Source organism: Monodelphis domestica, chromosome 1 (assembly GCF_027887165.1).
Source record: "Monodelphis domestica isolate mMonDom1 chromosome 1, mMonDom1.pri, whole genome shotgun sequence".
NCBI lineage: Eukaryota > Metazoa > Chordata > Mammalia > Didelphimorphia > Didelphidae > Monodelphis > Monodelphis domestica.
The window spans coordinates 8180830-8203589 of record NC_077227.1 but is presented as its reverse complement, the minus strand read 5'-3'; the positions used below and the strand labels follow the sequence as shown (position 1 = coordinate 8203589).

Sequence of the window (22760 nt, the reverse complement as noted above, 5' to 3'; positions counted from 1 at the left end):
CTTTCTTGGGAGCTCCCCAGGAGTTCATGAGTGCTATTCACACTTGGAGCAACAGAATAGAATAAACACAGGATGTGGGACCAGGATGTGGGACCAGAAGACACCTGAGTTCAAATCCTACCTCTGCCACTTACCAGCTGTGTGCAAGTCATATCAGCATGGTAAAATGAAGAGAGGGTTGATACTAGTCAGAATATTGGGGTTTAAATCTCAATTAAGCTCATTCTCATTTATGGAACCTTAGACAATTGTTTAAGCTCAGTTGGCCTCAGTTTCCTTATCTGCAAAAATGAGGAGATTAGACTAGAAGACTTTGGAAATCTCTTAAACATTTAGATCTCTGCTCCTAAGGTCCTCTGGCCTCAGTTTTCTCAACAACAAAATGGGGATAACAACACTCCAATGAGATCATGGAAGTAATGCCTTTAAATTCTCTAACACTGCTTGGTTGTAAAGACATGGGGTGAATCTCAGAGATTCAACACCTAAACTCAAGGTGTTTGTGGCAGGAGGGGGTATGGGAAGGGGCGATTTCCTCTGACACTCTCTTTACACCTGGGGAAGGAGGACACGAACAGCAATAAGATGGCAAACGCTTTCCTGGCAGATTAGATCCAAATATTGTAAACCACTTGTAAAGAGCAATTAGCCAAATGTATGTTTTTGTACATTATGAACATGAGAAGTCCATGAAGCCCCCCCTCCACACACACATCCTGTTTAGGCTTTAGGCTAATTGTACCATACATCACAGAGTAGTGTACTTTGAGAACCAGGAAACATCTGGGTTTGAATCCTGCCCCCAACACTTCGTTTTCCTGTGGAAAATCACAGGAAATCCATTAGCCTTCCGGAGTCTCAGTTTCCTCATCCATAAAATGGGGATAATAGTTGGCATTGAGATAGCTCCATTTAAAGTCTGCAAAGTTCATTTATATCTTTGGACCCGGGACTTCTAGCCCATGGAACTTAGGCCAACCATCTCTCTTGGACCAGATGGCCACCGCAGAGTCTTCCCACCCCCCGTTCTGTGGTCCCGTCTCACTTGATGAGAAGGCAGAGAGGCTGCTTAAGAGGGTCACGTCATTTTCCCAAAAGGACATGAAATGTCACAGGCTGAATTTAAGTTGAGGCTTCTTCAGTGTCTAGATCTGGTGCTCTACTCATCAGGCCACACTGCCTTAATCATGCTACCCGCAGGGATCCCCCCAGAGGGCTGTTGTGAGGCTCAGACTCAGCTGACAGAGTGGGCATTAAGGGGCTTTGCAGATCTTCAAGTATTACACCCATGTTGGCTAGTAGTAAACCTCAATATGCAGTGAAGATGCCAGTTATTATTATTATTGCTGTTGTATTTGGGTTAGTCCCTTCTTATCAGTCTAAGATATTCCCAGGTGAGGAAATTCCCTCTTCCAATGCTGCCCCTTCTCTGTGACTCAGTCTTAGAAATTTGTCTGGGATACCAAGAAGGTAAGTGCTTCATCTAGAGTCACGCAGATCACACGTGTCCGAGGCAGCCCTTGAACTCGGGTCTTCCTTATTCGGAGGCCAGTTACCTAGCCACTATACTATGCTGCCTCTATTATTAGTTCCTTTCAATATTTGCAGTTCATCCATATTTGTGTGTGTGTTTATAATAGTTTATAAATTAGCATGAACTAGATCCTTCTGGACTGTGCCCAGAACTTTCAGATGGGGGTCAGTCCTTTTACTCCACTGACAGTGACATACCAGTGAGTAGAGAGAGGGTCCTGACTAGCTTAGTGCAAGCCAAAGTTTCTGTTCTGTGGTCTATCCAACAGGATTTGAACCCAGGCTTCCTTGACTTCCTGGCCAGTCCACAGCTGGCTCCTTTACCTTTAATGTTCAAAGTATCCTGACAATTCCTTAACATAGGAAGGCAATCCTAAATATTTGTTTTTATTTTTAAAATAAAAACCCTTATCTTCCGACTTAGAGTCAATACTGTGTATTGGCTCCAAGGCAGAAGAGTGGTAAGGGCTAGGCAATGGGGCTAGGCAAAAGTGACTTGCCCAGGGTCACACAGCTAGGAAGTGGCTGAGGCCAGATTTGAACCTAGGACCTCCCGTCTCTAGGGCTAGCTCTCAATCCACTGAGCTACCCAGCTGCCCCCAAGCAATCCTAAATATTTAAAGAAAGCTATCTTAATGCCAGCTATTATTGCCCTCATTTTGTGGATTTAGGAGGATACAGATTCCTCCTTCTGACATATATCTGAGGCACAAGATCGAAGTCACAGAGAAGGTGCCAACATACAATGGTAGAGGGAACTCTTTCTCTTGGGAGTTTCCTATGATGAGGAAAAACCCAGGTTCTGCCTCTTTCTATTTCATAGCTTAGAGCTGTTGAGTTGGAAAGAGATTTGGATCTATCCACTTCCTTCTTTTTACAGCAGAGGAAACTGAGGCACAGGGAGGTTCTGCCCAGGGTCAGCCCTTTTATTTTTAACATGGTCCTTCTTTCTAAGCACATTTGAATGCCAACTCTCCAAACCCCTAGAACATGGCTGCTCTGGATACTTGGGTTTAGGTTATAATTAAGGACTAACCTCCTTAAGTCCTAAGCTTTATTTGAAAACCATAAACCATTTGATGAAAGGCAAAGATGGTGACAAGAAGAATGCCCCAAACTATGGAGTTGAATTCAGCATAACTCTAGTGATGGACATTGGTCCCAAAGAAAGAGGTGAGTGTAGCCTGCCTCTCTTCATGGTGTTGGGTGTGGATCACAGTATACATGTGCTGGTCAATTTGGTTGATGTGTGATACATTGGTTAGTATTGCTGAGCTGCCTTTTCTCTCTTTTCTTTTAGGGGATGATTATCTGGGTCAGGAAGAGGGAGGATATCAATAATTGTTTGGTTTTGTTTTGTTTCAATCTTAAGAGCCAAACAAAACAAACTCATAACCACTGGAGATAGAGGTCTTCCTAAAATGTCACACTTCCTTCCTATACCCAGAGTTTGTCCTGGAAGTCATTACTCTGGGCTGGGGGGGGGGGGTCAATCTAAGGGAACTCATGAGATTGCCAAGGAAGAGGGGAGAGAGAAGTCCAGGGCAGATCTGGGCATTAAAGCTCATGCCCTTTACTCCAAGGTAGGCCCCTCAGGCAAATACTGAGTCTCACGTCCTTTGGTTCACTTACAATTAGAACTTCTCTGGATTTCTGCTTTCCAAACCCCTAAGAGATCAGAATCAACAAAAGGCCAGAGGTGAGCATGGAGGGAGTGACAGCCACATACACTAACAGAAGCTAAAAGTAGCTGCTAAAAAAGCTGGAGAACATCCAGAGAAAGAACTGTGGGAGTAGAAACATAAAAGAAAAACATGTGCTTCATCACATGGGTTGATGGGGATATGACTGGGGATATAGACTCTAAGTGATCACTAACTCTAATGCAAATATTAATAATATGGAAATAGGTCTTGATCAATGACACATATGTAAAACCCAGTGAAATTGCTCATTGGTTACAGGAGGGGGTGGGGGGAGGGAAAGAACATGAATCATGGAACCATGGGAAGATATTCTAAATTAATTAAATAAAAATTTCAATTAAAAATAAAATAATAAGGCTGGAGAAGAGATGACTCAAGGCAGGGGAAAGAGGGAGGGTTCAAAAACTATCCGGGAGGGTCACAGGGGCTGTCATGTGTGTGTGTGTGTGGGGGGGGGGTTCTGGCTTCTTCTCCTTGGCTCCAGAGGACAGAATTGGAACAATGGATAAAAATTGCAAAGAAGTCCATTTAATTTGGATGTCATGAAAAACTTGCTGGCAACTTGAGCTTTCCAGAAGTACTCCCTCAAGAGGTAGGTGGTGCCTCCTTCTTGCTGGACTCCAGGCAAGGTCGGAATGCCACTTACCAGGATATAACACAGATGCCTTTCCTTTAAGGCTTAGACTAACAACCACTGAATTCCCTTCCAATTCCCAAAGTGTATGATTCTGGGATTTTATGACTACAGGAGGAAGAATGGGGGAAAAAGGATAAAAAACAGACACGAGAAGTCTAAAACCACAATCCTCAAGGGGGCAATTCGATGTGGAGGCCAAGAGTCATATGCTTTTCTATAGCCCCTAAAAGCATCATCTCTCACAGCAAAAGATAGCGCCATGATGGCTGATCAATCACAGAATTTGAGAGTTGAGAGGCACCTCAGTGACCTCAAGGTTCAACTCATGTCTCATTGAGAATCTTCTTTGCAAAAGACCTTGCAGTTGGCCATCCAGCCCTTGTTTGAACACTTCCCAAAATAACATTTTCTAGCCCATAACATCGGGTGGGGTGGGGAGGGGGAAGACAGGTCTCATTAGAGAATTTTTTCCCTGACATCAGACCTAAATTTTCTCTTTGCAACTTCTACACATGTTCTTGGGGCCAAGCAGAACAAGGCTGTCCCCTTACCCACATGATGGTTCATTCTATTGATGGCTGGAGTTTACCAGAGGGCAGGGTAGCTGTTTTTGGTCATCTGAGAGTCTGGTGAAGTCTGATGTTTTAAAATGCACAAAATAAAATATGTAGGACTACAGAGGAAACCAATTATATGGAAATAGAATTATCAAGATTTTTAAAAAGAATCCTGCCTAGTGGAAGGCCTCTAGCACATTGTGAGCCTTCTGTAATGGATCTATGGGCCATAGAAGAGAAAGTGCTGATGGGTTGGAATCCACGTGGATGGAGGGAGGCAGAGTCCCTCCCTATCAATGAGAAAGACCCAGTGAAAGACTTGGGCCATGAGGAAATTAACTTGACTATAATGACCAAAGAGTGGCATCAAATAGCTCATGAGGATAATGCATGATCAAAAAAGGTGGAAGGATTCAGAGGAAGAACTGTGGGAGTAGAAACACAGAAGAAAAACCAACTGCTTGATTACATAGGTCGATGGGGATATGACTGGGGATAGAGACTCTAAGTGATCACCCTAGTGCATATATTAATAATATGGAAATAGGTCTTGATCAATGACATGTAAAACCCAGTGGAATTGCTCATTGGCTATGGGAAGGGGTGGGGGAGAGGGGAGGGAAAGAACATGAATCATGTAACCAAGGAAAAACACTCTAAATTAATTAAATACAACTTTCCAAATTAAAACAAAACAAAACAAAACAAAAAAGGTGGGAAGGTTGTCTAGCTTGAATGAGAAATCATAGGATGGCTCAATGGCTACGATGGATTCTCCAAGGCACTAAGAGAACCAGAAGAGGTGATGGGTATTGCTGGGAGAGACTCAGGGAAGGATCTGAACAAGATGAGACACAGGAAAGGGTTGCCATCTATATCACTGAAGGGAAAGTCCCCAAAGAGAAGACCAAAGCGTCATGAGAGTATTGAGGTGTGATTAGGCTTTGGTAGAGTAGTTGTAGTATCTTTTAGAACAAGAGTTTCTTCTTTTGGAGAATAAATATTGGTAGGAAATGAAAAGTTAAAAAGAATTTGGTTGGGGGCCTGCCAAGTGGTTCCCGCACAAGGGGAGATGATAATACATCAATGGATCTTGTGAGCTCATTTGCAAGGCTCTCCTTCCAGTGATTCAGTATGCCTGCCTTACTCAGCCTGAGCAACTTCCCTCTGTACACCCCAAATAAATCTTCTGCAGGGGCTCCATCCAGCATGTTGTGAGGGATAAATCAACAAAATTCTTCACTCTTTGCTCCAGAGCACACACAGCTGGTAGAATGATCTACTTTTTGACTGGCCCAATAGTAGCCCAGGCTTTTTGACACATGGCACAGTGGAAAGAGATCTGGCACCAGCAGCCCTAGGTGCAATGTTCAGTTCACTACCTGATACTTGTGTGAATCCCTTCACTTCTCTGAGACTCAGTTTCCCCATCTGTATAATCAGAGGGTTGGATCAGATGATCCTTTGACTCTATGATCCTATTACCCATGTGACTTTGGGCGAGCCCCTTCCCCCTCCCTGGGCCTTAGTTTCCTCATCTGTAAAATGAGATAGTTGGGTCAGATGACATCTCAGGTCTCTTCCAGGCTTAAACCCTCTGGAATTAGTGAAGACTCTCCCTGCTCCCATGAAGCACTGGCTTAGGATCCCTGCCTGAATTCCTGCTGAAACAGAGATACTAATTGTCTTCGCTTTTCTACTGTGACGCGGTTTAGAAAGCCATTAGAGAAGGAGGCCATCCAGAATGGGCACAAAGTGAGTAGAAGATGGAGTGATGGAGAGAGCCGTGTCCAGAGTGAGGGGGATGCAGATGCGGGGGCAGCTTCATGGGGATGGATTGGGCTGCTGCTGCCAGACTCATGATGCTTGTTTACCCTGGAGGTTCTGGGGCTGAAAGCCCAGTAAAGGAAGAGAGCTCGCTAGTGGCCTCAGGAAACCAGAAGAGAAATGGGGCAGACACTGAGGGAGTACAGGCCACTTGTCACTCCATAAATGAGAACAATGGTGGGGGTGGGAGTGAGGGAGCCCTGGCTGCCTGGAAAAGCACACAACGAGGCAGAGCATCATCCCTAAATGTTCTCTTCTTTTACTCCTAGAAGATGGGCTTCCCCACAAAAACAGGGAGAGCCATCCCATGAAGAGAAATCCATTCTTGGGGCTTTGGCCCCCTGAGGCTTTCCAGGGTAAGATGGGCCTCATTTGGGCTGATGGAGGGGGAGTAAGAACATGGACAACGGTGGGAGGAGGAAACAAAATAACCAGCCCCCCATTTCCAACAAAGAGGCCCCCATTGGCTGGTGCACACAAGCATCACTCCCCACCCCAAGGCAAGGGAAAGCCTGGAGATCCAGATGACTGATTTTTCCTGTTCTGGACTAAAATTTCAGGATATTGTGTGGGGAACGAGGCCCGCAGCTCTCCTCGGCATTCTCTGGGCTCGCATATCTAATTCCCGGCAAAGTGGAAATCCACAAACCCCTCTGAGAATATCGGAAGCAGTAATTGGACAAGGAGCCAGGCTGCTTTTGCTATTAGATGGACACAGAGGTTTGCAGATGGATGAACCAAAATGCTTTGGGGGAGGGGGCAGAATTTAAAAAAAAGTAAAAATAGGTTCCACGTTCTCATAAGAGACACTGAGAGAATCTAGTGGATAGAGAACAAGCCATAGAGTCAAGAAGGCTAGAGTGGTCGAATAGGAAAGAGTGATGGGTTTGTTCCTCTGACTAAGGTTGTCTTTGAGAGACCTTAGGCAAGTCACTTCTTCTCTGGGCCTCAGTTTACTCATCTGCAAAATGAAGGAGTTGGACAAGATAGATGCCATGTCTCTTCGAGTTCTTAGTCTAGGGTCCCAAGTCCTCCCTTTGGCATGCCATGTGTAATCAGACTTCTCTTGGGGTCCCCAAGCTATTCTCTAAAATGATAATGTACAAAGGAATATAGCCAGGTTGCCTTGGGGAAAGGAGTTTCCATACTGGGAGTTCTCAGAGACCAGTATAGGGTATTCCCAGTATAATAAGATTTTCTCTTGAGGGGGCAGCTGGGTAGCTCAGTGGATTGAGAGCTAGCCCTAGAGACGGGAGGTCCTAGGTTCAAATCTGGCCTCAGACACTTCCCAGCTGTGTGACCCTGGGCAAGTCACTTGACCCCCATTGCCTAGCCCTTACCACTCTTCTGCCTTGGAGCCAATACACAGTATTGACTCCAAGACGGAAGGTAAGGGTTTAAAAAAAAAAAGATTTTCTCTTGAACCTTTTTTCTCCTACCTTAGATCACTTTGTTTTTAATTCCTTTCCTATGTGTACTTACATATATGCATGCTTATATATATGTACACATGTATCATATAGACATAAAGTAATATGATTTCTATTTAGGGCATATAGTTTATGGAATGTATTTAATACACACAGACAACAACAAAGTTTCTATTTCTCCATGTGTATGTATGAGCACACTTCTCTATGTGCCCTTTCTCTCCATCCTCCTCCAAATACCAACGATCTCATTCTTTGTAATCATACCTCCAGAACACAGCCCAGTGCTTGGCACACAGTAGGCCTTCATCACTGCCGGCCAATGGGCTGCTTTTGGACTCTGGGCACGGCACTGCTCTTTAGGAAAACAGGTGCCTCTTTGGGGGGTTTCTCTCATTTCCTGTCTGAGCCCTGACTCTGGGCAGGCCAGGCAGAGGACATGCATTCCTTCTCTCTTTCACAGAGAAACCCAGTGATGGAGTGGGAGATGTCTCCAGGCCACAGTGGTTTCTCCTGTTGGGAAGGGCTGTGGCTGGGGATCAAATGCAAAGTCCATTCCCTTTTTCATGCCTTTAATGCTTTTAATCCTCTTACTCTTCTATTAAATCCAATTCAATTAAACTGGGTCCTACAATAGTGAGTGGAATACTGGCTGATGGCATGCTCGGAAGGGAAGGGGAGTGGCCAGTAGATGGTGGCATGAGCCTGGAGACTGACTTCCAGTCATTTCCTAATCTCAGTCCCAGCCAAAACACTTTGCTCTTCTGAAGTTCTTGCCTTCTTTCAGCTGCAATGATGGAAACATCATGGGAGTTCCTACAGTCTCGCTTCTGTCCCAAGATTCTGGAATCCTCAAGACCATTCCCGAGTTTTCTTCTGGCCATATCCTTGTGCCCACATGAACCACCAGATGGGGAGATTCTTCTTTCAAGCTGACAGATGGTTTCCATCACATCCTGCAGCCATCAAGAATTACCCAGAAGCTCTGAGCGGGAAGTCAGTGTCTGCCCCATCCTTGTCACTCTTTCTCTGGTCTTTACTGAAGGACCACTTGCCCACTAGCTACCAGGGCCCCACACCACACTTCGTTGGAAGACAAGCAGCTCCCTCCTGTTCAGAGTGACCCACTCCCTCTTCTTCCAGGAAGGCTGGCCATGTTATTTATCCAGGTTTCCAGTGGCACTCCTCGCTCCCCTCTAGGTACCATCCCTACTCTATCCAATCTCTTGGAATAGGCTAAAATCCTTCTCAATTCTTCATCCCCTGTTCAGCAGACCCTGTTCTTCATTGTTCCCTATTAAAATCCTTCTGGACTTTGTGAAGGAGGATCATCCCATTTCCCCTGGTGAGCAGGAGAGTGTGGAGTCTTTCTTGGCAAGTCTTTGTTTGCCTCCCCAGCTAGGAGGGAAGCCAGCCTGCTTCTTGGTCATGGCAGGAAAGCGTGACAATTCCCAAGAATGCCTCCTTACTCTTGCTATTTCCTGGAACCTGGTTTCTCAGTCAGTCCTTTAACATTCTTGGTAGAAGCTCTGGTGGCCAACTTCCCTGGAGGACACTAGGCTGTGACTAGGTATAGCTAGCATTTACAAAGGATCTGTTATGCTCTAGGAACTATGCTAGGGGATGGAGATACCAAGATGGAAACAAAACAGGGGCTACACCCTATAAATCAATAAAGGTCAATGTAATGCAAATGCAAATGAATAAAAAGAAATTCCAAGAGGGAGAGAATGCCATAAGGGGAAATAGGGAATAGAGGCAAGAGAAGAGGGGAGGGAGGGTAGTGGAGGCAGAGCCAACGGAATGAATGTCTTCTGAAGACACAAGGTGCCCAGTAGGTCTCCTTGCCAGGGTCTGTTTCCATGCCTCTCTACACAACCAAATGAGATGTGCCTGATTGTCTTCTAGTCCCTGGAGGGTTCCCATCTGAGCCTGGGAAGATGGCTGTGACACAGGACTCAGAGCTAGAAGAACTCTTCCCAGTCATCTTATCCAGGCTTCTCATCTTGCCCATGAGGACACGGAGGCATAGAGGGCCAAGGGAATTCACGCAAGATCTCACAGTTGGCTTGAAGAGTTGAAATTTGAACTTGGATCGTCCAACACCAAATCCTTAGTTATTATGCCAGTTTTCTCACAATCATGTCAGTCATCACAAGCCTACCAGTATGAACTGAGTGTACTTTATCCCTAATATTACTGGGCTTTCACTGACCCTTTGGGCATCTGTGATTATTCTCTAATTAGCTTTGGTCTTACATCTGGACCACACAGTCTCTCCTAGGAGAGGTGGTATGGAAGAGTGAAAGCAGGGACTAATTCAAATTCCAAGGGTCTGGATTCAAATCCTAACTTAACTAAAAATAATGATAATGACAATACTTAGCAATTAGCTAATGTTTACAAAACCCTTACAAATATTATCTCATTTGCTCATCACAACAATCTTGTGAGGTAGATGCTATTAAGATCATTTCCATTTTACAGCTGAAGGCACTGAGGTAGACAGAAGTTCAGTAACTTGTTGAGGGTCACACTGCTAATAAATGCTTCAGATTAGATTTGAACTCAGGTCTTCCTGCTCTATCTATCTACCTACCACCCTCACCTAGCACCTATTTATTTCCTGTATGACCTCAGTTTCCTTATTTCCAAAAAAAAAAAGAAGGGGTTGGACTGGATGACCTCTAAGACTGCTTCTAATTTCAAATGCTTTTAAAAGGCTTCAGTTGGGTAGCTGTTCATCTCCTCTTTCTGCCCCAGTGACATTCCTGGACTCACTGTTTATTGTACTGTGTTTAGTCCACTGATTCCTGGGCACTGACTTGGGCCACCATCCCTGGGGCTAGCCAGTGTCCGCCCGGCTCAGACTCTGCCTTCTGTCCATGGTCTACCACCTGGAGCACAGTACTGCTAAAGCAGGAAGGTGTCCTTTCTATTCCATCAGAATGACTGGCACTGGTGAAACTGGAAGGACCCAGAGAGCCGGCTTCTGCCCTTCTGGGCTCTCCTCTTTAGCGGCTGTGCCAACCAGGGCATAGTCATGACCTTGATTGAACTTCAAACTCAGGAGTAAGAAAGTCTTTGTCTCCGTTACACTCCAGCTGAAAGCCCAAACCCAGCCTTTGTTATATATAACACAAGGAGCAAGTCTGCTGGGCTGTGACCCCATTGTCTTGGACTAATGTTTCCCCAAGGACTGCCAGGACCCAGACATTTCTGGGTGACTTCAGGTCAGAGCAGCCTAGGTTATTTGCCTGAATATAAATAAAAAAGAAGCAAGTGTTACCCCAAGGTTAAGAGAGGAAAAATAAAAGAACAGGGAGATGTGGCAGCAATGGAAGCAAAGGACTAACAAGGCTGTATCTATGACTGCGGCCCCTTTCCTGGGGTGGGGTGACCAGTAACCATTCCCCTGTGTAAAGCAGTGGATTTAGTCATCATTTCTGCCTTATTGGGTCAAGGGAGCCGAGTGAGTCCTTCGATGAGACCCATTTCAGTGCTTCTCTGGTCATTTGAGCTATAAGGGATTTGTTAGTGATGGGTTTTCTGGCTTTGTTTTGTCATTTTTTTTAATACACAGAGTTGCCAATGGATGGGAGCAAAAATGAGACAGAAAAAAAAATATTAGAAGCCTTGGAGCCTTAGGGATCCCACCAATTTCTCTGTGTGTAGGATGGGGTGGGCGAGGGTATTACAATAATGGCCTCTACCTGTGTCAAGTCAAATAAGCAAGCAAAAAGGGAATCAGGAACTGTTGGTGAATGAAGAACAAGTGAAGTGTGTGTGTGTGCACATGTGAGCACACGTGTGTGTATAATTAATTAAATTATTCTTTGAGTGTGCAGGTTTTCTCTACTGGGAGCGTGATTCAATTTGGGGGATGACTGGTGGCCCAGTAAGTTTCCTTAAACTTTGAGGTCTATATAATTGGCCTTTAAAGGGAAAAAACAAACTCAGAACTTATTTCAGTTGCTGGAGGCTGACTGAGGGCCTACCTGCAAAGAGCCTAGTTCAATAGCAAAATGAGTAAACAATACTTAATTTAATTAATTTTAATTGAAGGAAGTAGGGCAAATCATCAGGTATGATCTAAATAGCATCCCTTATGGATATGAAGTAGAAGTGATGACTAGATTGAAGGGATCAGATCTGGTACATTGAGTGCCTGAAGAAAGATGGACAGAGGTTCACAGTATTGGACAAGAGGGAGCAACAAGAAACATCTGAAAGAAAAAGAAGAGCAAGAAAGCAAAATGGCCATCTGATGAGGCTTTAAAAATAGCTGAGGAAAGAGGGAAAGGGAAAGAAGATATACCCAACAGAATAAAGAAATCAGCAAGAAGAGAGTTTGGAAGAGATTAGTTTATGTCCCAGTCCTAAAGAAGGGAGGTTCCAAAGAGTGATCAAATTACTGAATAACTTCCCTCATTTCCAACATCTGCAAGGTTATGCTTGAATCTGCAAGCTAAGTTTCAGCAATATGGGACCTGAGAATTATTAGAAGAGCAGGCTGGTTTTCAAAGAGGCAGAGGAACTAGAGACCAAATTGCCAACAATCCCTGGACAAAGCAAGGGAGGAGTTCCAGAAAAATATCGATTTCTGCTTTATTGATTAAACTAAAGCCTTTGACTGCATGGATCACAACAAAATGGGACAAGTCCTCATGAAGATGGGAGTACCAGACTACCCTACTTGTCTTCCGAGGACCCTGTATGGAAGTCAAGAAGCAACCGTTAGAACTGAACATGGAACAACTGTTTAGTTTAAGATTGGAAAAGAAGTACAACAAATATATTGTCACTTTGTTTAATTTATATGCAGAGGACACCATGTGAAATGCCAGGCTGAATGAATCAAAAACCAGAATGAAGGTTGCTGGGAGAAATATCAGCAGTCTCAGATATGCAGATGATATTGCTCTGCTGGCAGAAAGTAAAGAAAAAGTAAGAGGCTTCTTAAAGAATGAATGTGGAAGCAAGCTTGAAGTCTAACTAAAGAGAAAACTAAGATCATGGCAAATGGTCCCATCATTTCCTGGCAAACAGATTAGAAAGAAATGGAAATGGTTCCAGATTTTATGTTCTTGGGCTCAGAGATCACTGTAGATGGCGACTACAACCATGAAATTGGAAGTTGCTTGCTACTTGGAAGGAAAGCTATAGAAAATCTGGACAGAATACCAAAAAGCAGAGGTACCAATCATCTTGCTGACAAAGGTCTGCATAGCCAAAGCTAGAGTTTTTCCAGTAGCCATGTATGTCTGAGAGTTGGACTATAAGGAAAGCTGATCACCACAGAGGTGACATTTCCACATTGTGGTGCTGGAGAAGACTTGAGAGCTCCCCGGAGAGCAAGGAGATCAAATCAGTCAATACTTAAAAAAAATTAATTCAGAGTCTTCTATGAAAGGACAAATACTGAAACTGAAGCTGAAATATTTTAGCCATGTAATGAGAAGATGGGACTCATTGGAAAAGACCCTGATAGTGGGAAAGATTGAAGGCAAAAGAGAAGAGGACAAGAGTATGAGATGGAAGCAATAAACATGATCTTGGACAGACTTTGGAAGATAGTGCAGGATAGAAAGGCTTGGTGTGCTATGGTCTAAGGGGTCATGAGGAGACAGACAAGGCTGAGCAGTGATTATCTTGGCATTAGAGTTCTATTTTGGGCTCCTTTGGCCCAGTACAGAGTTGTCCCTTCTTTATAACTTATAGCCTAAAGATAACTGCTTTGGGCATTGAGAAGTGAAAGGCTTTTCCAACATCACACAGCATGTGGCAAAGGCTGAACTTGAACCCAGGACTTCCTGTTCAAAGTCTCAACTCTCTAGCTACCACCTACTACCTCTCTCTGCATCCCACTTATGGTATTTTTTTCCCAAAATATCTCATAGCTTCACATGCATGCAGTTGATTATATTGTGGGGTCCAAAAGCTACTCAGAGGACCTTTGGAATTTCCGAGAAGCTCTGGAGCCCCTGAAAACTCATATTTATACATTACCTCATTTGATCCTTACAAGGACCCAGTAAGGAGGTGCCATTATTAACAACATCTAGCAGATGTGGAAACTGTAGTAAATTAGGTTTAATGACGTGCCCAAGTTTATCCATCTAATAATACACATTTGGGGCCACATTTGAAGTTGGGTCTTCCAGGCACCGGACTCTCCACTCCACCATCAACTGCCCCCTAAGAAAGGTTGCGTAATCCAACTCGGTTAATCCAACTAGTTAGTGGGTGGAAGATCCTAGACAGGGTCCTAGATTTCAGTCTAGAAGGGGCACTATGGAGGACGAGTCCTTCATTCTACAGATGAAGAAGCTAAGGCACACAGTAGTAATACGATCCGTCCGAGGTCCCATAGACATGGAGTTCTGGATTCTGAACATGATGCTCTTTTTGGCCACTTCCACTGGATGTCTAATCCATTACTCTGCCTTTTGGACCAACGCCCATGCTCGCATCATTGCTCCCCCAAACCAGTACCCAGATGTTTGAGTTGACTTGCCTTTATCCTTCCTCCCAAGACAGTGACAATATAGACTTATATTGGAGGCACCATGGGATGGAGATGCGCGGTATTATGGTAGAAAGCATTCTGGGTTTGAATTAAGTTCAAATCCCAGTTGTGGAGTTGGTTGAGCCACTTACTCTCTCTGGGCCTCAGTTTCCCTATCTGTAAAATGATGGGATTGGATTCAGTGGCCCCTAAGATGCTTTCTGGCTCTGGATTTGTGATCCCTGATTCTATACACACGAGAGGACATGGCCCAGGAAGCCCCTATACGATGAGATCAAGGCAGAAACCGGCCTCTTTTCTAGCACAGAGGCTTGTGCTCTTCTCTCTCAGAGCTCCTCTAATAAGGTCTCATGCTTTTCATCAGCTGGTATGAGTATTCTGGATCTCCAATTCTGTCCAGTTCGTGCACTGCTAAACCTTCTGCCCTCCTGCTGGACTCTGTGAAGAAGGAGAGGAGAAAGGAGCTCCCGGCCTTCTGCACACGGGCTCAGTGAGCATCCCCGGCTAGTTTCCTGCAGGCCTGCCGCTGCCCGAGGTGTCCAGGGCAAAGACATGGAGATGGGAGATGGGAGATGTATAAGAAGCAGAGGGCGAGGGGCTAGGTCCGGGGGGCTGGGGGACGAGAGGCTGGAACAGAGGGCAAGGCTACGCCGTGAAGGGTTACAAAGGATCAACCGATGAGATAGCGGTTTATCCTAGAGGCTCCAGGAAGCCACTGCAGTTGATTAAGGGAATCACCAGGTCAGATGGGTATTTAAGGCAACAGTGTGGAGTCCGGAGCACCCTATGCAGGACTTGTAAGAAAAATGTCAGCGCAGTAGGCTGGGGATTAATCTCTCCAAGACCAAAGAGACACGGGAAACACCACATCGAAGGATCTGTCAGTAGCATGATGGGAAGATCAAAGATGTCAATAGCGACGTCTCCTTGGGACACAGCTCGATAACAGCAGTGCCGGGGAAGAACTAAGCCCAAGAAAAATGGCGCCCTGAGCAAGCACCGAAGGCTAAAAACGTCCCCGCAGGATGCTGAGTGGCAGGTCAAGAAGCATTCGGCTTCCAGATGGCTTTCCATGGTGGTGGTGGGGGGGGGGGGTTGAAGGAGCTTGGCTAAGCCCCCCCCCAACCATGGGAGTCAGTGACTAGGCAAAAGTCAGTGGGGAAAGGAGGGACTTTTATGGTTCAGCAGGGAGGTACGACTGGACCTCAGTGAAGAGCTGGACTGCCAGAAAAGCTAAGAGCTTGGAAGCCTCCAGAGGTTCGGTACTGGACCATCCAGGGCTGTTAAAGATTTCAGGCAATTCTCCGTGTAAGGGGGCTTGTCCTGCCATTCCCAGACCTCCTAGGATGGAGGCTCCAGAGGAGCAGCTCCTCTGGGCATCTCTGCAGGTGGGGCAGGCGTGGCTAGACAACGGCCGGCGATGGGTTCATCAGGGAACCCCTGTGCTACATGCTGGGGGCAGACAAGCTGCAGAAGGACCGTTCCTGCCCTCGGGGAGCTTCCACTCTTCTTGGTCTCCCAGTGAATGTTCTTTTCACCCTGCTCTGCTGGACCTCTCCTGGGAAATGTTAAAGCCAAGACCTCTCTGCACTCTTGACTCCAAGGGTGGGAGCTGAGGAGGGACTGGAATGGGAGACACATTAGATCCTACGAGGAGATAAAACACGAGCTCGTCCTGGTGCACATATATATGCTGGCCAATCCATAGGAACTAAGGCCAAGGCTATGAGGGAGCCGCACTCGCAGGCATGATGGAGGTGACATCCGAGCCTAGCTAAGATCTGGGCTGTGAGGGTCCAGGGGAGCTAGTCAGAGCCCCCGGGATGGAGCAGCCACAGCGGTGATGAGCCGTGCCCCAATCAGCCCGCATTAGGACTGCTTGGCTCAATTCTGGTTGCCACATTCTAAGAAGGCCATTAAGAAGCCAGAAAACATGTGGAGGGGACTGAAGGCGAAGAAGGCTGGAAGGGGACGAGGGGGCCAGGGCAGGAGGCCAAAAAGAAGCTTTTGTATTTGATTCTGAAGGCATCAGGGAGCCGTTGGAGTTTTACTGAGTAGAGACTGACATGGTCAGATGGCTTGAAGAAAGTCACTGGTGGTTACATGGAGGATGCATTGACTAGGGAGAGACTGAGGCAGGCAGCATCCCCCACACACACAGCTGCACTAGTCCAGGTATGAGGTGAGGAAGTCTGTACCAATGAGAGGAGAGAAGGGGCCTGAAATGTCACAAATCCAGATTGACAGGACTCAAGGACTTGGCAAATGATTGGCTATGGGGGATGAGAGAGAGCAGTGAGTGGGCTGGTGACCAAAAGAGGGTCTGGGCATTTTGTGCACTTATCCTTGACTGTTTAGAGCACTGTGGAAGTCAAGAAAAGTCAGTATGGTATGGTGGTTAGGGTCCTAATCTTAGAGTTATGGGATCCGAGTTCCAATCCTGACTCTGCTCCTTCCTTAACAACATGACATTGAGCAGGTCAGGCACTCCAACTTCTGTGGGTCTCAGTGTCCTCAATTGTAAACTGAGTCAGATGATGCTAAAGTATAGGAAGGAAGGAAGGAAGGAAGGAAGGAAGGAAGGAAGGAAGGGAGGGAGGGAGGGAGGGAGGAACGGAGGAAGGAAGGAAGGAAGGAAGGAAGGAAGGAAGGAAGGAAGGAAGGAAGGAAGGAAGGAAGGAAGGAAGGAAGGAAGGAAGGAAGGAAGGAAGGAAGGAAGGAAGGAAGGAAGGAAGGAAGGAAGGAAGGAAGGAAGGAAGGAAGGAAGGAAGGAAGGAAGGAAGGAGAGAATCCTCCTCAGTGTGGCTTCTTTTGTTCTGAATAGCCATTCATTTTTCACATTTTGGAATAGGATAAAAAGAAGGTCTAGGGTTTTCCCCAGGCCTTTCAAAGCTCCGAATACTTCAATCACATTTCCTCTGAAGCTTTTCTGTTGCAAGGGAAACAGGCCTGGGGTCCAGGGGTAAGTCCTACTGAACTTGAACATCCCTCGTTCCTGCCTTGGATGTTTTCAAAGTCCTTCCCTGTTCCGGAGGTGCAGTAGCCCAGGGCCTTTTAAAATCAAGCTGGTTCAGGCAGCTGGTGCTTCTGTTGAATTGATGCCTCTTGGTTCATCAAATAAAAATGGTCTCGAGACATATGTATGTTCAGATATACATTTTTAAAAAGTTGTTATACAATAGCACAAAAACCCAAACAAAAACCTTATGCACAAAATACTGTTCCCAGGGCCACCAGAGATACACTTGCTTCTCAGAAGCATTGTATCAATCTAGGTGGAGAGTGAATAGGACCTCAGACACTTCCTAGCTGTGTGACCTTGGACAAGTCACTTAACCTCCATTGCCTGGCCCTATGGCTTCACCACTCTTCTGCCTTGGAACCAATACTTAATAGCAATTTTAAGACAGAAAGGGCTGAAAAACAAAAAACCCTTAAAGACCAAAATCTTAAATCAATGTGGCCATGCCTTAGCCTCCCAATATCCAAAATGCACAGAACAAGAAAAAAAGTTTTCACAAGAAAGAGCTCCAGTAGAAGAGACCAAGATCTCCTGAGAACTGAAGGCCTGTGACTCCCCAGCCTCTGGTCTGCTCCAGGAGGCATCCACGGGACCTTCCCCCACTTCAGTAGGCCTAGAGAGGTCAAGCCTCTGCCATAATGCTTCTGTCTGGCTACAGAAATCAGATATTTGGTACACTTATGCAACACAGTCCATAGAGCATGAACAGTAACAGAGTAATCATGGGACAGAGTCTTGTCCCAGGACTATGACTGGATTGCAGAAGGACCATAAGAACCAAACAGTGATGGTAATAATATCATCCATGTGCCCAGTGCCTAGAGAGCCGGCCTCCGAGGCCCTTCCCTTCAGCGATGTCAGCCTCAAATAGAAAGGATGCCCTGACTGAAAACCACTGATTAACATGATCTATGTTTGGTTATATTCTTATTTATTGTGTTCAACATTTCCCATTAATATTTTAATCTGGTTCAGAAGCAGTGAAAGTCGAGTCCTGTGTTGAAAACTCTTCCACACCAATCGAAAACAAAGCACTTCGAGGCGGACACAAAACAAATACAACAGGACAGAGCTGGGGGACCCTCCTGCTCCATTCAACTTAAATAAAAAGTAATCAAAGAAGGTTGAATTCTTGGGTTTAAGGAAAAGAAAGAAGGAAGGTCCCAGGACCTTCCCCAACCTGTGCTGAGACTCAGGAGGTTGCTGGGATCTTGGGGTGAGGGCTCCAGCCTGGAGAGAGTGCCTTGCTACCACAGCTACTCAAGGCTCAGGGCTCTGACCACAACTGGCAGGGTGGCAGCTGGAGGAGAGGGGTAGAGAGGAGGGCAGCCTGGTCACAGCCTTCAGCCACCAGTCCTTCATCCTGGGCCTCTGCCTCTGGAGGTTTTGGCCTCAGAGCCCATCCAGCTCTGCAGATCAGCTCAGTTGGCTTATTCCTGTCCAGCAATAGTGCAGAGAAGAAGCTTTCAGGGGGCAAGGAAGCTCAATCTCCAACACCCCTCTCTCCTACCTACTGCTCTGAGATGTGGTAACAATCCAGCTGATTGGGATCCCAGGGTAAAGGCTGCAACCATGACAGAGTACCTTGGTACCATCATGGAAAGCTCAGGGCTCTGACCAGGTAGCTGGCAGGGAGGTAGCTGGCAGAAAGGAAGAGAGGAGAACCAAGGCTAACTACCTTCAGTTTATGCTGGCAGCTGGGGAAGATCTGGCCTCAGGGCTCATTAATACAACAGGTCAGCTCAATTAACCTAATCCAGTTAATCAGCAGAGCAGAGAAGAAGCCCCTTCAGAACAGAATAGTCCAAACCCACAGATCCAGCAAATAAGCAGAGGAGCAAAAATATAGCCAATTTGGAGAGGGAAGGAAAAAATATGAGCAAACAACAGAAAAAGAAAAAAAATAAATTACAATTGACAGCTTCTATCCAGATAATAAACAAAGAACAAATGGAAAAGAGGAAGACCAGGGAACACCAAGCAAAAACTCAGGAACTCCAGGGAATTGGACACAGGCTTTGGAAGAACTAAATAAAAAATAATAAACAATTAAGAGAGGTTGAAGAAAACTGGGAAAAGAACTTAAAAAGCAAAATAGGTCATCTGGTAACAGAGGTACATGAACTAAAACAAGAAAATGGCATCATAAAAGCCAGAATTGACAGGCTTGAAAATGAGGCAAAGAAAGTGAAAGATGGCCTACAAAGAAAAACAGACCAAAAGGAAAAGGATGATCAGAAAGCCAGGGATGAAATTATGTCTTTAAAAATTAGAATCCAACAATTAGAAGCAAATGACATAAGGCAACAAGAGTCTATAAAATAAAATCAAAAGGACAAAAAAAATTGAGGAAAAGATGTAATACCTCATTGATAAAACAACAGACCTGGAAAATAAAGCCGTAAGAGACAATTTAAGAATTATGGACTACTGCAAAATCATGACAAAAGAAAAAGCCTGGACATCTTTCTACAGGAAATTATCCAAGAAAACTTCCCTGACAGTCTTGAACAAGAGGGTAGAGATGGAAATAATCCACAGATCACAGATGCATTAAGTCCCCCATAATGCCCAGGAATGCTATAGTCAAGCTCAAGAACTTCAAGACCAATGAAAAGATATTATAAGCTGCTAAAAAGAAACCATTCAGATATCATGGAACCACACTTAGGATAACACAGGACCTGCCTGCATCCACACTGAAGGACTGGAGGGATTATGATATTGTTATGATATTCTGGAAAGTAAGGGAACTGGGTCTACAACCAAGAATCAACTACCTAGCAAAATTGACTATATTCTTGCAGGGGAAAGTATGGTCATTTAATAAAATAGAAGATTTCCAAGCATTCCTAAAGAAAAGACCTGAAAAACAGAAAAAAGGATGCTCAAACACAGAACTCAAGAGAATCATCAAAAGGTAATTGAAAAAGGTAAAAAAAATTAAGGGATCCAATAAGTTCAAATGATTTGTATTCCTATATGAAAAGATGATATTGGTAACTCTTAAACATTGTTATTATCAGGTTAGCTAGAAGTATACTTGAGAGGGAACAGTGACAAACTGTATAGAATGAAATGTCAAAAATATATTAAAAAACTAGGGATAAAAAGAAGATGATAATAAGAGAAATGGGAAAAGAGATAAAATGAGGTAGACATATATTTCATTAAAAAACACATTTTAATCTCGTTTGGTTCCAGCATTGCAGCCTGGACTTTGATACTTGTTCTCAAGGCAACTCTCTAAGCATATGAGTTAGAGGGAAGATGTCAACATCCACTGGTATAGGAAGTTCCTAGATCCAGGAATTCCCTATATCAATCCAGGAAATCTCCAGTGCAATCCCTTTCATTAACCAACATCATCACTATCAGCATCCACATTAACTTCAATATCAACATCCCAAGTTAACCTTGATAATATATTCTTTTCCCAACAACTCTCCAAACTAGTTAGTACAAATATTTTTGGCCCCATTTGATAGATGAGGAAACTAAAGCTCAAAGTATCTCAATGAAGAAAAATCAGTAAATGCCTCCAACTAGCTGTGGCTCCTTTAATAAAAATTGCATCCTATGGACCTAGTTTTCTTTAAAAGGAAGACTACAAAGGAAGTTTGCTTACAAGTACATGATTTTTCCCAACATGCATTTCAGAAATTGCCCAATCTCTCAAGGCACAGAATTTTAAGCAAGCAGGGACCATTCAGTGAATGTTTATTAATAATTAATTATATGATAGGAACACAAAGACAAAAATCAGAGCCCCTGCCCTCCATCCAGTGAGGAGGGAGAGGGTGGTCCTGGAGGGATGGGCACTGGGATACCACATGATTTTGAGAAGGCCAGTGTGCTGACTGGGGAGTAGTCAGAGGTCTGGTGTAGGAAGGAGCCCCTGAGCTGGATTTTGTAGAGTCTATAAGGCAGGCTATAGGGATGGAGCCCTGTTCAGACTGGTGGGACCACCTGTGCAGGAGATGGATTCCCCTGTAGAGGGAAGAATTAGCAGAGATGTAGCCTGGCATGGAGGATGCACCAAAGGAAAGATATACGACAAGTGAGCAGAGGGGTAGAGATGGTGAAAGGCTTAGAATACTGGCTGAGGACCTTATATTATATCCTCAGGACTCTCCAGGGACCCATTTGATGTCTAGGCCAAGCCTGCCACTCATTTTTCTGTGGTCCCATGGAGGAAGGGCTTTGAGCTCTCCTGGGCAGTCAACTAGTCAAGGCAGGATTGCAATGGACTTCCTTACTTAGCCTTGTGTGCCTTCCACTGGCCTTCACTGTCCAAGGCCCATCGGTTAGAGACCGGAAGTCCCACTGGGGGTGTTGAGTGTTGCAGGGCCCTCGTGTGGTTCAGACCCACTTCGTCCCATGTGCAAAGAGGCCTGCTGGAAGCTCTGCCAAATTCAGGGAGACAGTCAATGAGCTGCTGGGGCCCAGGGCCAATCACTGCCCAGGGGCTGCTATATTATTTTTTGACTCCATGCAGATTCCTTTCTCTCATTAAAGCTAATAGGAGTCATGTGCCAGAGTTGAGATACATGTGATTTTCCAGATTTTTCCAAAAATAAAGCGCAGAGAAGGAAAACACATGGGATTTTTCCTATTTAAAACCTAAAGAAATGAAAAGAGATGTTCCAGCCCTGGATCTTGTTAGAAAGAATAAAGGGATCTCCTGAACATTGCAATAGCTGACAGGGTGATTATCTGCACCCCCTTCCCATTAAAGAGATTGAGATCTGAGGTCTTACTCAGGCCTACCCAGTAGAAGACCTCCTGCCTTGTCAACAGTTCGCCCCATGGAAAGGACCTCCTGCCTTCTCTTTGCCAGAAGATAGGAAATTTGCTCATTGAAATTCTTCAAAAGTCTTTGATTCTCATTAACTAAGTAGCTATATTCTAGCAAAGTGTACTGGAGAACTGATTTCTGTTAGCAGTCTCCACTTCCCCGAGGGAATCATGGGCAGGTTCTCCTGGGCTGGGAGTTGGGGGGGGGGCATAGCCTTGGATGTAACAAGACCAAAGCTAAGAATGCAGGGATTCATTTAAAAAGGGAAAATAACTTTCTGCTGAAATATGAACAATGTCATTCAAAATGGGAATTACTGCTGGCCTGAATTTGGTTTAGGTTGGAGAGAAAATGTGCCAGGGGATCCACCTGGGATCCCAGTGTGAAGCATGAAGAAATCAGGAATTGGATTTAGTCTGTCTAGTTATATAGAACAGAACTGGGTACAAAGATTTATAGTGATTGCAAGTTACAGGGAAGGAGAAAAAGGAAGGAAGGAAGGAAGGAAGGAAGGAAGGAAGGAAGGAAGGAAGGAAGGAAGGAAGGAAGGAAGGAAGGAAGGAAGGAAGGAAGGAAGGAAGGAAGGAAGGAAGGGAGGGAGGGATGGAGGGAGGGAGGGAGGGAGGGAGGGAGGAAGAGAAAGAAAGAAAGAAAGAAAGAAAGAAAGAAAGAAAGAAAGAAAGAAAGAAAGAAAGAAAGAAAGAAAGAAAGAAAGAAAGAA

At 45.0% G+C, this 22760-nt stretch overlaps 1 protein-coding gene across 3 annotated transcripts in view; it reads right to left on the bottom strand.

Annotated features, from left to right (window-relative positions):
* The window catches only part of C1H10orf90 (chromosome 1 C10orf90 homolog), a 299367-nt gene that overhangs the window by 59146 nt on the left and 217461 nt on the right, over window positions 1-22760 (bottom strand). The gene's annotated exons all lie outside the window — the stretch shown is intronic.